Genomic DNA, 13,164 nt, shown 5'->3' with positions numbered 1-13,164 from the left:
TTGCCTTGCTGGTCTTAGAAGATCAAGCTCTTTGGCACTCCCAGTATGATTTGAATGCGACAAGGTTTTTGTTTTGTTTTTGGTGTTGCAGAATGTTGATTCTGCAGTACCTCCCTCGTTTGAGGTTTCTATTTACCTTATGATATCCTTTGTATTTTACTTTTTTTTTTGTTCAGTGATCTTAAATGTGAGATTTTTCAAAGTGAACCAAACTAAATATCTAATCATCTCTTGGAATTTCCATTTGAATTAGTTTTCCACAGTGAATGCAAAACACAAGCATGCACTCTTTGGATGGCAGGCTATTGTTGCCATTCCAGGTTGCACAGTTGCCATAATCATTTGCATTTTGTGTTTAAGTTTAGCTTTTGTACGATTATGATTAATTGGTCAATAAAAGTTATTGTCACCTCAATATTTGAGCTGTATAACACTGTTACCCAACAGAGTGCTCTGGTGTTCGGAGTACAGTAATAGCACCGATGCCATACACAGAACATTAGCTGCTTCCTGAAGTGCTGTAGGTTCCTTTGAAGAGTAAGGGAATCAAGATGTTTGGGGTTATAGGAGCCAAGTATTTGCACAAGGGCCATCCAGGACTGGATCTGAAGATTTTGGGTACATTGAGAGTTCTGTTCGCAAATAGGTCAGGAGAGGACTTTGTAGAAAGGCAGGGCTAGATCCAGAAATGGTTACGGACTATTTTTAAAGCAATCCACTCATGAGCAGCAGTCACTATTGTCAGAGCAAAGGGAAACAGATGAACGACCATCCAGGCCAGGCTAAGATTAAAAAAAAAACCTCTGTGCCGATTGAGCAGATGCTTCTGCAAGCGCAAATGTCATTAATATAATCTAATGTGGAGGAAATGTATGCCTGGACACTATCTTCCAACAAAAATGACTCTTCCAACCACATCCCACATGGTATAGCATGCTACCCATTTAGGCAAGCACTTCGGCACCCCACATATGGGTAGTAAGCGCTATGTAAATGATGTAATACAATACAACTCATCCTGGAAGTAAGAATGATCTGTCCCAAGGTACCCAGTCTAAAGAAACAGACGGAAACCACTTTAATTTGCTTTCTAGAAGATAAAGCCTCATTGAGCCAGATTCCCAGATCATGGGTATTAACAGGAAGTGAAGGGAAACCCTTATTAGGCCACCAATATATATTTTCAGTTGCCAGGATTCACAGATGACATGATTGGAGAACTGCCTATATTTAATGGGTTTTTCTTTATCCAGGCTTTGGAACTGGTGAACGACCATTCGTGAGGGTGAAAATCTGACAATCATGAACATTTCATTAGAAGGAAACCCCACAAGAATGAATCTGGGCAGAGAGAGTGGGGCAACATAAATATCGAGCTATGCTAAACTCGAGGACTAATCCTGCGTGACTCCACACAAGTAAGAACAGTGGAATAAATGGGCACTGCATCTCAACTGCCTGAAAACAATCCTGTCAAAATGGTGACAGCGGGGTCATTCCATTCAGTCAGGGGGTCAGAGTGAAATACTTGTTACCAAAGACCTTGGATAAAATCAAAAAGATGAGGGGTTGACATGTCCAACATCCACCACTGCCACAAGAGCTATCTGTGCCCCATGTGTGTGCAGTCTTACTGACCTCTTAATAAACAGGATATTTATTTTACTTCCCTTTCCAAGATAGCAGTGTAGGGATAGAAACATGGGAAATATTGTGGGTAAGAGGGCCTCTAGAAGGTGGTTTTAGGGAAGGAATGTTTTCCTTTTATAGGAGTGGGACTAACGTAACTGCTAAGTGAGGTTGAAAGTTCCCACCACCCCATCCTCTCAAGATAAAGGGAAATTAATAAATTGCTGCAAAGACAAAAAAATGAGATCAGTAACTGACTTTACATTTTTTATAAGACCCTGATCAAGTTGGGACTCAAACATAATTGCTTGGAAAATAAACTGAAGGTGTCTTCCAGTAATGACCAAGAAAATCATTCGAGACTAAATAACATGCAGACTGGTTAAATAATCTAATACAAAAGTGAAATCTCGTATTTCCTTGCTCAGTAGATTAATCTTACTCTGATTGCAAGGTCACAGATCAAGTTGAATCTTGCAGAGGTCTTTCGTAGCATGAAATGCCAAGCAGACAGAGTATTAATATGCGGCACAAGCTTCATGTCTGGGTCTTTTATCCTTCTGGATTATTTTGATGCCCATTTCTTTAGAAACTGGGTAATACTTTTTTTTTTATTTAATCAACTTCATTTGGTCTATTTACTTGCCCTTTTAGTAAGTGCCAAATCAGAGGTAAACCAGAGAGCACGTGTTAAGAATGTTTTGGTGAAATAACGCCTATGGTGGCAATATTATCGGCTGCACTCTTATTCCAATACTTACATTTCATAACACAGGAATAAGTTTGGCGAGGCCATAATTTAGCTCACCCTATGGTGTGATCCTTCAGATATAACTTTCTTCTGTGCCACTCTTGAAATGTGGTTCATGAGGGAATACCTACTTTACACCTCCTTAGAGGTGTAATAGCAAATACTAGGTCTCCACTGTGATTTCCAATTCATATGTAATGTTTCACACACTGCCACCAAAAGATAGGTCTGTGGTTTGTCAAGATCTGAACTTAATTATGATCATTGAGCTATGCCTGATTATTTGTGCCCTTAGGGTATTGTTTAGAGATTTTCAAAACAGAAGTGGGTCAAGTAAGTAGGGCTACGTGGATAATATGCCACAATATGAACATAGGTACAAGTCGTACTAAAAGACATAGCAGAAATCTTGGCATACGGGAAAAGCAAATTTAATGTTGACACGGATGTGTATTTATGAGCACTGCCCCCTCCCTTACCGATGTAGTAATGCGGACAGGTAATTAAGTCCAAGGTCAATGCAACAGCCAGGTCAAAGCGTTTGAGTCACCCAATCAAGTCTCATAAAGAGCCAAGATAAAAATGATTACTGATAAGGTCCCGGATGAGTGTATTGTGCTTATTAACGGACTTGTTAATCAGTCTGGCACTAATCAACATGGTGGCACAGATGGAAACTGCAATACTGGGGAAATGCATGCTAATTATCTGACTGAAGCTATCAAGATGCTGGGTGTGTAGAAAGAGGCTACAGCCAGGCTAGGTGCCACCCTGCCTTCTGAAAGCCACTTTAGATAGAGATACAAACAGATCATGAGTTTACTGGATAGGTTTGGCACCACCAATGTAGTTTCTGTCCTTGTTGCATGCTAATCTCAGATGGGCACAGATGGGCTTACCATAGGGAGAACCTTAAAATCTAAGTCTAGCTCTGGAAGTCTCTGCCCGCGCACCTGAAGAGACCTTTCCTCCTGCCCAAATGGGCTAAACTACTCCCACCACCTTCACTATCAGTCTGACAGCTTTCAATGAGTGGGGTAGATATTTGTTTGGTTGCATTTTCCACTATTGAAAAGTACACTAGATGCTAAGAATGTATTCGGTAAGCAAAAAAATGTAAAGGGACCATCTAACCAAAAGGAGCATATTTATTTCATGATGGAGCATAACCTTTATCACAGTGGAGCAACTCATTGGGGTTAGTGACTATTCTGTCCCATCAGGGTACATGGCATGACCTCTGCATTAGAGGTTGGAAGGGGCATCCTGTAAAGATCCTATAATGCCCCTTGACAAAGGGATCAATTTTGTTGATCACAAAACGAGAAACTGAGTGAGGATTGTGCATCCTTCCTGAGTGGGCCCTTCTCATGGCTATCTCAACTATATGTATTTCAACCCACTAAGCCCTCATTCTTCTCCTTTCAGCCCTTTTACTATGGAGGTGTGACTGATGTGGATCACATAAACTACCCAATTTTAATGCCATTTTAACAGAGGCATTAACTGCCAAGCACAATTATCCTACGACACTTAACTTTTCACATTCTCTTGGTAATAATGATCTCCAATTGGGCTTTAAGCTTACTGCACTGCAGAAGAATGGTTCTAAAACTTGGGTATGATAACTCTTGTCAATTAAATCTGGCTACATATTTATCTTGATATTAACTCTGGTTTTGCTCAGCACCAGGTGAAACCTACCACCTTGTCAATCCGCTTTATAGCTAGAGACCTAGTTGAATCTAAGGTGGTATGTTTATGGATCACACAAGCACAATATTACCCATATTGCCCTGCTAATGTCAATCTATGTTCATACAATATTTCCTACTTGTACATCCTGTTCCCATAGAAGAACGAGTCGCAAAAGCACGAGTGTAATATAATTTCTTTAGAACTTTGTCTAGACAAGGGCTCATTGCCATCCCAGTCCTGTGTACGATCTGTCCAGATGTGTGTGCAAATTTGCATTTTGGTTTGCAAGGTTGATCTGGTTTGCCATTTAAAGACTGTGCTTCCTTTTGGTGCGCCTATGGGATGGTAGGCAAAAATAACTCCTGCACAGATGTTCTGCTCTTGTAATAAATCCTAACTTATTGCAGCATGTGTATCTATAAACTGCAAGATCACCTCTTGGAGCGTCTTGTTGTGGGGTGGCTGTATAGTTACCCAGTAGTACTCATTACATTGGCCTTGTCAGTATAAAAGAGCTGAGTGGACCCACTGGGGTTCGAACCTGTAACTAAGGTCAAACACAGCCTCTTGGTTTATTGGTAGTGGGCCACTGAGCCACCAGATCAGATTATAAGGCCTTTGCTGAAATAGTAGGCCATTGTTCTTTACTTTCTAGAGCGTAGGTCGCTAAAGCCTACTGTACATTTTCTAACATTCATTGTAATAGTGGTGTCGTTTTGTTTTACCCGTTTTTCAATCCATTCTAAGTTAATAACTTGAACACTTACATATATGTGAATTAGTTGAATCCCCTTTGCTGAACAGTAAACTAAAACTGCCTACTATACATTTGCTTTGATTGTGAACCCACGTAAAACTGAAGTATGACTTCTGCTTCTAAAACGTGGTCTTAGATGAAACCATCCTCAGTCGCACTTCTAAATTTAGCCCTTAGCAGTGGGGTTCTTGAACACTTCATGACTTACATTTCCGCTGAGACCCCTTTGAAGACCAATCCATTGATTTTTCGTTGCATAGCCTAACTTATTTTTTGAAGTTTGAAGCAAGTTCTTCAATAATTCTTGGTTTCATTTCTTCATTGGAACCTTTCCAGCTGATTGTGAATACACCAGCTTTTGCTTTGCCTATAGCTGTCTTTCGGTTCCATGCCATTGAGTTTACTACTTTTGACGTTTTGCTACCCGCTCGTTTTTCGTATTTTGCTATTTCTAACGTAACTTTTTCACAAAATAACCTGACCTTAGTTTGAGGCTTGTTTTTCATTCATTTTTAATGGGGCTACATTCACAAGTGTGATGAATTAGTGTACCCTCCAACTTGACTCCCATTTCTAATTGGGCTGACCTCTTTCTGAACGCTAGCTCAAATATTTTCTTTGAACATGTTGGCTTGCACATATATCGGCTTTAGTATTTTTGCTTGTCTCGCTAGTACTGGCGTGGTATAATTGCATGACAAGGGTAATACATTTTCATTGCCTGTGCTATGCACAGTGAGGGCCTCAATGTATAAAGGAGGGTCATGTTCTGCACATTCAGTTCTGCTTCTGAACGGTATATTACTATTGCTTACATGTGTAACGTGGCAGCCAGTTCTCCATAGCTACAGTAACTTTTATACAGACTTAAGCAGTAATATATATTTGTTCTTTAGTAGTAGAGCACATGTTAAGTTTTACAGTGCATGCTGAAATCTAATCATTGTGTGTTGAACTTGATCTATTTTTGTTTTAAGTTCTCCTTTAATAAGAGTTTCACGGACTTGTACCGGTGTTTGAATATTTGCAAATTGTAAGAGGTTTGGCAAGTATGCTGGGTGTTCCATTTTACAGCCTGTAGTGGCAGGTATGAAGGATGCGAAGGAGGCAGATTTCATGTTAATATCTTTTATTCTTGCCACAATAAATAAGGCCCACGAGCAGCCGGCCGGCCGCAACACCGCGCTTTCTTCGTGCCTCTGCCTTTCCGCCGCGCCGCCCCCTGACGTCACGACCGTCCTCGTTACAGATTGGTCGTGGCGTCATGAGGCGTCTAAACATAGAAGACAGACTAGCTCTGTCCCTCCGGCCTCGTGCGTTAACTCACGTACGACATCTCCCTTTTCAACAGAACAAGAAACTTAAGGAACTTCACCTCATAACAAAATCTTCGAACCTCTTGGGTGCTCGGATACGCCTAATTGGCCTGCTCGGAGTAACATACTGAAGTGAATTCGCCTTGACGGCGCACGCATCCTCTAGGCTTGACCCCATTACATTGTGACTGTCGCTCTCCACAGATTCGGGCCTGCAGCCATTCTGTCCTGAGGCAGCCGTCAAGCCACGCCATGCCTTCTCGCATCGCTCCGCACTCGCCTGTCCACTTATTCCTGGCCTGGAAGGCGTATTCATACATTCCTCCTCATCAATGACTACATCCCTGGCTTCGTGAGTTTGCCACTCATCAACATCATCCGTGCCTTCGGCCCCATCCACACGGACATCTTTCATGATGATTTTCTCTTGCCCAGCCTTGAGCCTAACTATGTCGTCCTTGCTCCGCCACCCCGCTCCTTCCAGGCAGACTGCCCCTCTTGTCACTCCTTGCACACGCACCGGGGTTTGAAACACAGACTCCCCCTTCATCACCCTGTTGGGTTTCTTCACCAATACCCAATCCCCTTGCGCTATATTTTTAGTTTTGGCTCTATTCACCATGTCAGCGTACCTCTTATTGTTTTCCTGTTTGGCCACTATTCTTGCTTTGACTCTCAATCTCTCATCAGATTCTGCCTCAATTTCCCGGTTCATGTCATACCACTTATTTAATTTGGGGGTAAGCTCACTCATGCATCTTCTCCCTCTCATCAAATAAAACGGAGTGTGTCCAGTAACCTCACTGGGCGTGTTGTGGAAAGTGTTCACCTTGTCCGCCAGAAACGCTTTCACATTCATGTTGGAAGCGATCGCCTGTTGCACGCCCTCTTTGAGGAATCTATTCATACGCTCAACCTGCCCATTGCTCTTCGGGCTGTACAGCGGGGTTTTCTCTTGCTTAATCCCCAACCTGGACAGAAAATCCGTCATCCGCCTGGACACTAACTGGGTGCCGTTGTCCGACACCATGATCTTCGGCTGTCCCTCAATCGCGAAAATTTTCGTCAATGCCTTGATCACTCGTTCAGTGGTAACTTCCCTGACGAACTTGTAGTGAATCCATTTGGAGAAGTAATCCGTAAGGACGATGAGATGTCTACATTCGTCAGGTAGCCTTGTAAATGGGCCCGCAAAATCAATGGCAATCTTGTTCCACGGGCCGGCAGGTATGTCCACCAGCTGCAACTCTCCTTTTGTCGTCTTCCAGTGCTTATCGGCCCTTAAGCACGGTCCACACCGATCAATGAATCTGCTGACATCGCTGCACATCCCTGGCCACCAGTAGTACTGCTTGAGGAGATTCTTTGTAGCGGTATTGCCCGGGTGGCCTTTATGGGCAATCCTGATTAGCTTGTCTCTTAAGCTTTCCGGAGGTACAAACAGCTCGTGTCTCTTCACAAAGCCGCCTTCGATGGTGAGTTCGGGACTAATCTGTTGGAAACTTCTGAGTGCCCCGTGCAAGTTCCGGATAGGGGGCCAATGAGCCTTCATGTGGTCCATCACCCTCCGCATAGTCCCGTCCTTCTCCTGAGCCGTCAACCATTCTTCCTCTGATATGGATCCCTCGCACATGGCTGTTGCGTCAACCATTGCCACAACGCACTCCGTGTCGTCCAGGGAATCATTCTCCTCGTCCGGGATCGGTATGCGAGATAGGCAATCCGCCCTGCAGTTGAGGCCCCCTTTGATGTGTCTGACGGTGAAGTGATATTCTTGCAACTTAGACAGTAGACGTAGGAGCCTAGAGCTGGCTTTGCCATTGCCACGTCCTTCACCGTCCATCATGTATATCAAGGGTTTGTGGTCGGTGACTCATTCGAACTCCCTGCCCCACAAATATTTTCTCAGTTTCTCCACGGCCCAGACGCACGCGAGCGTCTCCCGCTCGATGGTGCTGTAGTGCTTCTCTGCTTCGCTCAATGACCGCGATATGAATGCAATAGTGTTCTCCTTCTTCCCTTGGAATTGGCAAAATACTGCACCGATTCCCTTGGCACTGGCGTCAACCGTGATTACATTCCGGAGGTCCTTGTTGTACGGTCGTAATACTGGGGCCGCGGCGATTGCCTGCTTGACGGATTCGAAGGCAGCGCTTTGTTCTTGTGTCCACGTATACTTTTCGTTCTTCCGTAGCAGTTTCCTTAGAGACTCCACAGTGGTTGCGTATCCTTGCATGAACTTGGAATAGTATTCGCTGAGTCCCAGGAACGATCGCAAGGTGTCTTTGTCTCCTGGGCAAGGGGCATCTCGTATGGCCCTCACTAAATCATCTTTCGGCGCGATGCCATTAGGGGTAAGCACGTGCCCTAAGTATTCTATCTTGTTTTTCATGAATTTGCACTTGTCTTTGGAGACTGTCATCCCCTTTTTTGTAGCACCTCCAACACTCTGCGCAGCAGTTCTAAGTGCCCCTTCTCGTCTTCCGTGTGTATCAGAATGTCGTCCTGAAATGCTTCAACCCCCTTCATATCGCAGAAGAGGAGGTCCATTAGCTTTTGAAAGACGCCCGAGGCCGATGCAAGGCCGAATGGAAGACGGATGTACCTGTATGCTCCAAACGGGGTAATAAAGGTGGTAAGTTCCTTGGATTCCTCCGTGAGACATACTTGGTGGTATGCAGACTTCAGGTCTATCAGGGTGAAAAACTTCGATCCTGCTGTGGCCGACAATATCTCCTGAATGTTGGGCAGTGGATGGCAGTTCACCAGGATATTTCTGTTCAGTGATCGCAGGTCTACACACAACCGAATGTCCCCTGTCCTCTTCTTCTTGGACACCACGATTGCGGACACCCATTCTGATGCACCTGCTTCCTCTATTACTCCTTCCCTTTTCAGCTTATCAAGAACAGCCTTAAGCTCCCCCCTTACTGAAAGAGGAATTGTTCTGACTTTGTGTTTTATGGGTAGGGCACCCTTTTTTAGCCGTATAGCATGCACAAATCCTCTTACGCACCCTACCTTGTTTTCAAAAACGGAGTCAAACATTTCGAGGACCTCAGCTAATCCATCATGTAAATCATCAGGCTGCACATAATTGACCCAGTTATCTCTCAAAACTATGGGATCTTCCGCCCCAGGGACTAGCATCACACCTAGCTTCGCCAGGTCCTTCCATCCTACAAGGCTCCTCCCATTTTCAGCCACATATATCTTTGTTCTCACAGTGCGCCCTCGAAAGGTGAGGGAGTCCCAGAAGTAACCTTTCATCACTATGTCGTGTTCCCCGAAGGCCTTTGGACTCACATCCGTCTCGTGCAGTCGTACATCTTGCCACTTCGAATCAAATGTCCTATCAGAGATCAGGGTAAGGGGGGAACCAGAATCAGCCGTAAATGGCAATTTTATCACACCAATCATGACGGAGCCAATGGGACCCTTCACTCTACCGTCCTCACCATCAATGGACAACACCATGTCCGCATCCGCATCAGTATCATTCTCGCTTACCGAGCTCACTTTCATGCCCGTATTATATTTTTTTGCTTTGCATACTGCCGCAAAGTGGCCCAACTTCCTGCATTTAGAACAGCTTTTGTGCACGGCAGGGCAGGCCCTGCTATCCGCTAAGTGATCTTTTGACCCACATCTATAACAGACGAGCTGCCTCCTGCCTCCCCCTCTATCACTCGCTGCCCTTTCTGAATTTCCGGGCACATGTTTACGGCTGTCCTGTACATAGAACACATTTGAAGCCTGACTGGTGTTCGCCAGTTCCTTGGAAGATACCATGGAGCGTTCCACTGCCTTTGCAATGGCAATTACGTCCTTCAGCGAAGGATTCCTGCATGAAAGCAAACGTTCCTGCACTTTCTTTGAATGGCAGTAGAACACCACCTGGTCTCTAATGTACGTATCAGTCATCACTGCAAATTCACAATCTTGAGCTAGGACACGTAGACATGCAATATATTCCTCGATAGTCTCTCCTTCCTCTTGTTTCCGCAGTGCGAATTTATGGCGCCCCACCATGATGTTGCACTCCTCTGCATACTGCAGCTCAAGCCGCCGCACAGCCTCCTGGTACTCATTCAGCGGAGCTGTGGCTCCATGGGGATTCACATATACCGGCAGGCTATCGAAAACCTCTTGTCCAGCCTTCCCCAACAGTCCGAATAGCAACGACTTTTTCCGTTCGGGGCTATACCCCTGACCATCAATTGAGATAATATAGTTCTCAAATGCGCGCAGCCATCCTTTCCACTTCATGCATGGCTTACCGGGAGAGTCCAGGAAGAGAGGAGGTACGCAGATATGACCTGTCTGCAACATGGCCGGAAAGCGGGAGGCTACTGGGCTGCGCAGAACGGTAGGAGTCGTCGAAGTCAATCGTGTGGAGACCGCAGCATCAGCGCCTTAGGGGTTGCACGTAGTCCCAGTGAAGAGATATCAGCGCTTTCCACTGGCCTCCCGAAACACCAGGTAAGGTGGGCTACACTCGTGGGCCTTGGTAGAAGCTGTGACCCTCGTCGCCATTTGTAGTGGCAGGTATGAAGGATGCGAAGGAGGCAGATTTCATGTTAATATCTTTTATTCTTGCCACAAGAAATAAGGCCCACGAGCAGCCGGCCGGCCGCAACACCGCGCTTTCTTCGCGCCTCTGCCTTTCCGCCGCGCCGCCCCCTGACGTCACGACCGTCCTCGTTACAGATTGGTCGTGGCGTCATGAGGCGTCTAAACATAGAAGACAGACTAGCTCTGTCCCTCCGGCCTCGTGCGTTAACTCACGTACGACACAGCCACTGCAGTAGCAGCTTTGTGTATCTGAGTGGAAACTCAAAATGCAGGTATGACCTTTCGTGAAATTTACAGTAGTTAGTGTTTAGTTCACATAAATTGGGTGGGAAGAGGGGAAATCTCTATTTAACTAGAGGCCCGATTAGTACAGCTTACGGCCTGTCAGGGGTCTGCCAATGTTTCCGAAGATGTTGCCTTGCTCTGAAAATCTAGTGCCAGATAACTTTGAATTAGAATTACTAAAGTAACCAAAGGGGCTAGGCAGTTTGGCCATTTTGAAGCACACAGGAAGTGTGGCTTAGGATATAGGAAGCCAAAATGTAATTCTCAATGCCGCAGAGCTGAAAAGTGGATATGTTAAGCTGGACAGCCACCTCACCGTCTGTTAGGTTGGCTGCTTGAGTTAGCCATCAACCTAGGGTTGCAACTTTATTACAAAATGCCAAGATACAAAGCAGAGCTCTAACCTCTTACATGCGTGCCTCCCTACCTGTAATTGCCTGACTGGTTTCTTGTCAGTGTCTCTTTACTGCAAACTGGTTGACTGTCCACTGATGCTCTCCATACTGTGACAGATTCTTCTTGTATGTGGAGCACTGCAATTACATTTTTGTAAGATCTACTGCCGTAAAGTGCCAAAAAAACAAAGCCTGGAGCTGTGGGACTCTTCACATTTGCATAGAAGGTCTCTTGTGTGAACAGCTGAAGCCTTCTTCAAACTCCGAGCTGCTTCCTCGAATCCGGTCACCCAGAAAAAGTTTGGAGCAGCTGGTTAGTACCAAGACTTTTAGGGCTTTCCTTGATGCTGGTCTTGACTTGGTGATTTGTCAGCACAGGCTACCGGAAATCAAGCCTGACATGAATCAAACTAGAACGCCTCCTCCTTGCTCATCGTCAATCCGTGGTCAGAAAGCATATTCATCCTTGAAAATACGTAAATGAGCTACCAACATGCAGATTTAAGTCTGTGGAATAATTTTTGGACATCATTTGAACTGTAAATGAAGGTTTTGCGCTCAACTAGCTTGGGCGAACTCCGATTATCCTCCAGGACCATCTTCAGCATGAATCTTTTCATATCACCCTGCTTCACTTGGGGCTCTGATACAACTGTTAACTTGCGAACTGAGCTGTAAGAAAATTTGTTCTAAGTTATTTGTTTTTTCCCGGACAAACCTTGAGACTCCGGCTCGCTACTGCCTGGCCTGCCTATTGGTTTTTATTTGTTATTTATTTTTTAAAAGACCCATCAAACTTGAAATTTGCCATCTGTTTCCATCCCTTCACAGTCTAACACGTGCATCCATTGACTTCAATCTAGCCCACACACCCTTTTTCATTAAACCACAGTATGGACATGTCTTTATTTCGCCACTTTCTTTTTCACGTCTTATGTTTAAGTTGTATATGGAGAATATATTTTTATTGTTCTGGTTTATGTGAGAAATCGGGCTGTTGGTTGACTGGGGTATGAGCCCTGGTCAAAAAGCAACCACAGTTCTTGTCAGACGAAGGCACAAGCAAATCCCAAACTAACCTGTGCTCTCATTCTGGTAGCTCTGCCCAGAGCAGGTTGACTTAACTTGAAGGCAATTTGTAAAGTATTTGTTCAACACTTCAAACAGTAAAACTGTGCAAACTACACAAAAAGGATCTTGCACCAGGTTGGAAACCTAGAACTTAATTTAATAAATAAAACCAAAATGAAAAACATCCAATCCGTAGAACTTGAGTTATGAATTATTAAAAAATATGCTGTAAAATAGCACTTATAAGCGCCAACCAGATATTTGAGGGTGCACCAGAGCAGAACAATGTCAAAATGTTAGGCCAACCGCGATGGAGCGTGTTCAGCTATGGGGGTCCAGTTAGGCCAGCTGATCCAACGTACCTCAAATCCTGGTTCTGAAGCACTGTCAGTTCAGAAGCATGCATTAGAGACAATGCTTCGGTTCTGGACCAAGCAGTAGCAGCTATGTGTCTGTTCCAAGATGCAGTGACGCTGCAGTGAAGGTTCCTGCTGCATCAAGTGTAGAGGCCAGTGTTGAGGATGCGTTGTGCAGTTGAAGCAATGCATTGGTTCCAATCTGCACAGCGGCTGCAAGGTGGAGTGTCCGCATAGTCTTTGAGGCTTCCATCGACGGATGAGAGTACCATGCACCAGAAAAAGTGGTGTTTCGAAGGCAACATGCCGACCCCAAGATTCAAGGTGCAGT

The 13,164-nt window shown here is 44.8% G+C and overlaps 1 protein-coding gene across 1 annotated transcript in view; it reads left to right on the top strand.

The window, feature by feature from the left end:
• The window catches only part of LOC138296332 (uncharacterized), an 89,234-nt gene that overhangs the window by 17,438 nt on the left and 58,632 nt on the right, over positions 1-13,164 (top strand). The window lies entirely within an intron of this gene.

This window comes from Pleurodeles waltl, chromosome 5 (genome assembly GCF_031143425.1).
Source record: "Pleurodeles waltl isolate 20211129_DDA chromosome 5, aPleWal1.hap1.20221129, whole genome shotgun sequence".
Lineage (NCBI taxonomy): Eukaryota > Metazoa > Chordata > Amphibia > Caudata > Salamandridae > Pleurodeles > Pleurodeles waltl.
This window is presented reverse-complemented; position numbering and strand designations above follow the sequence as displayed.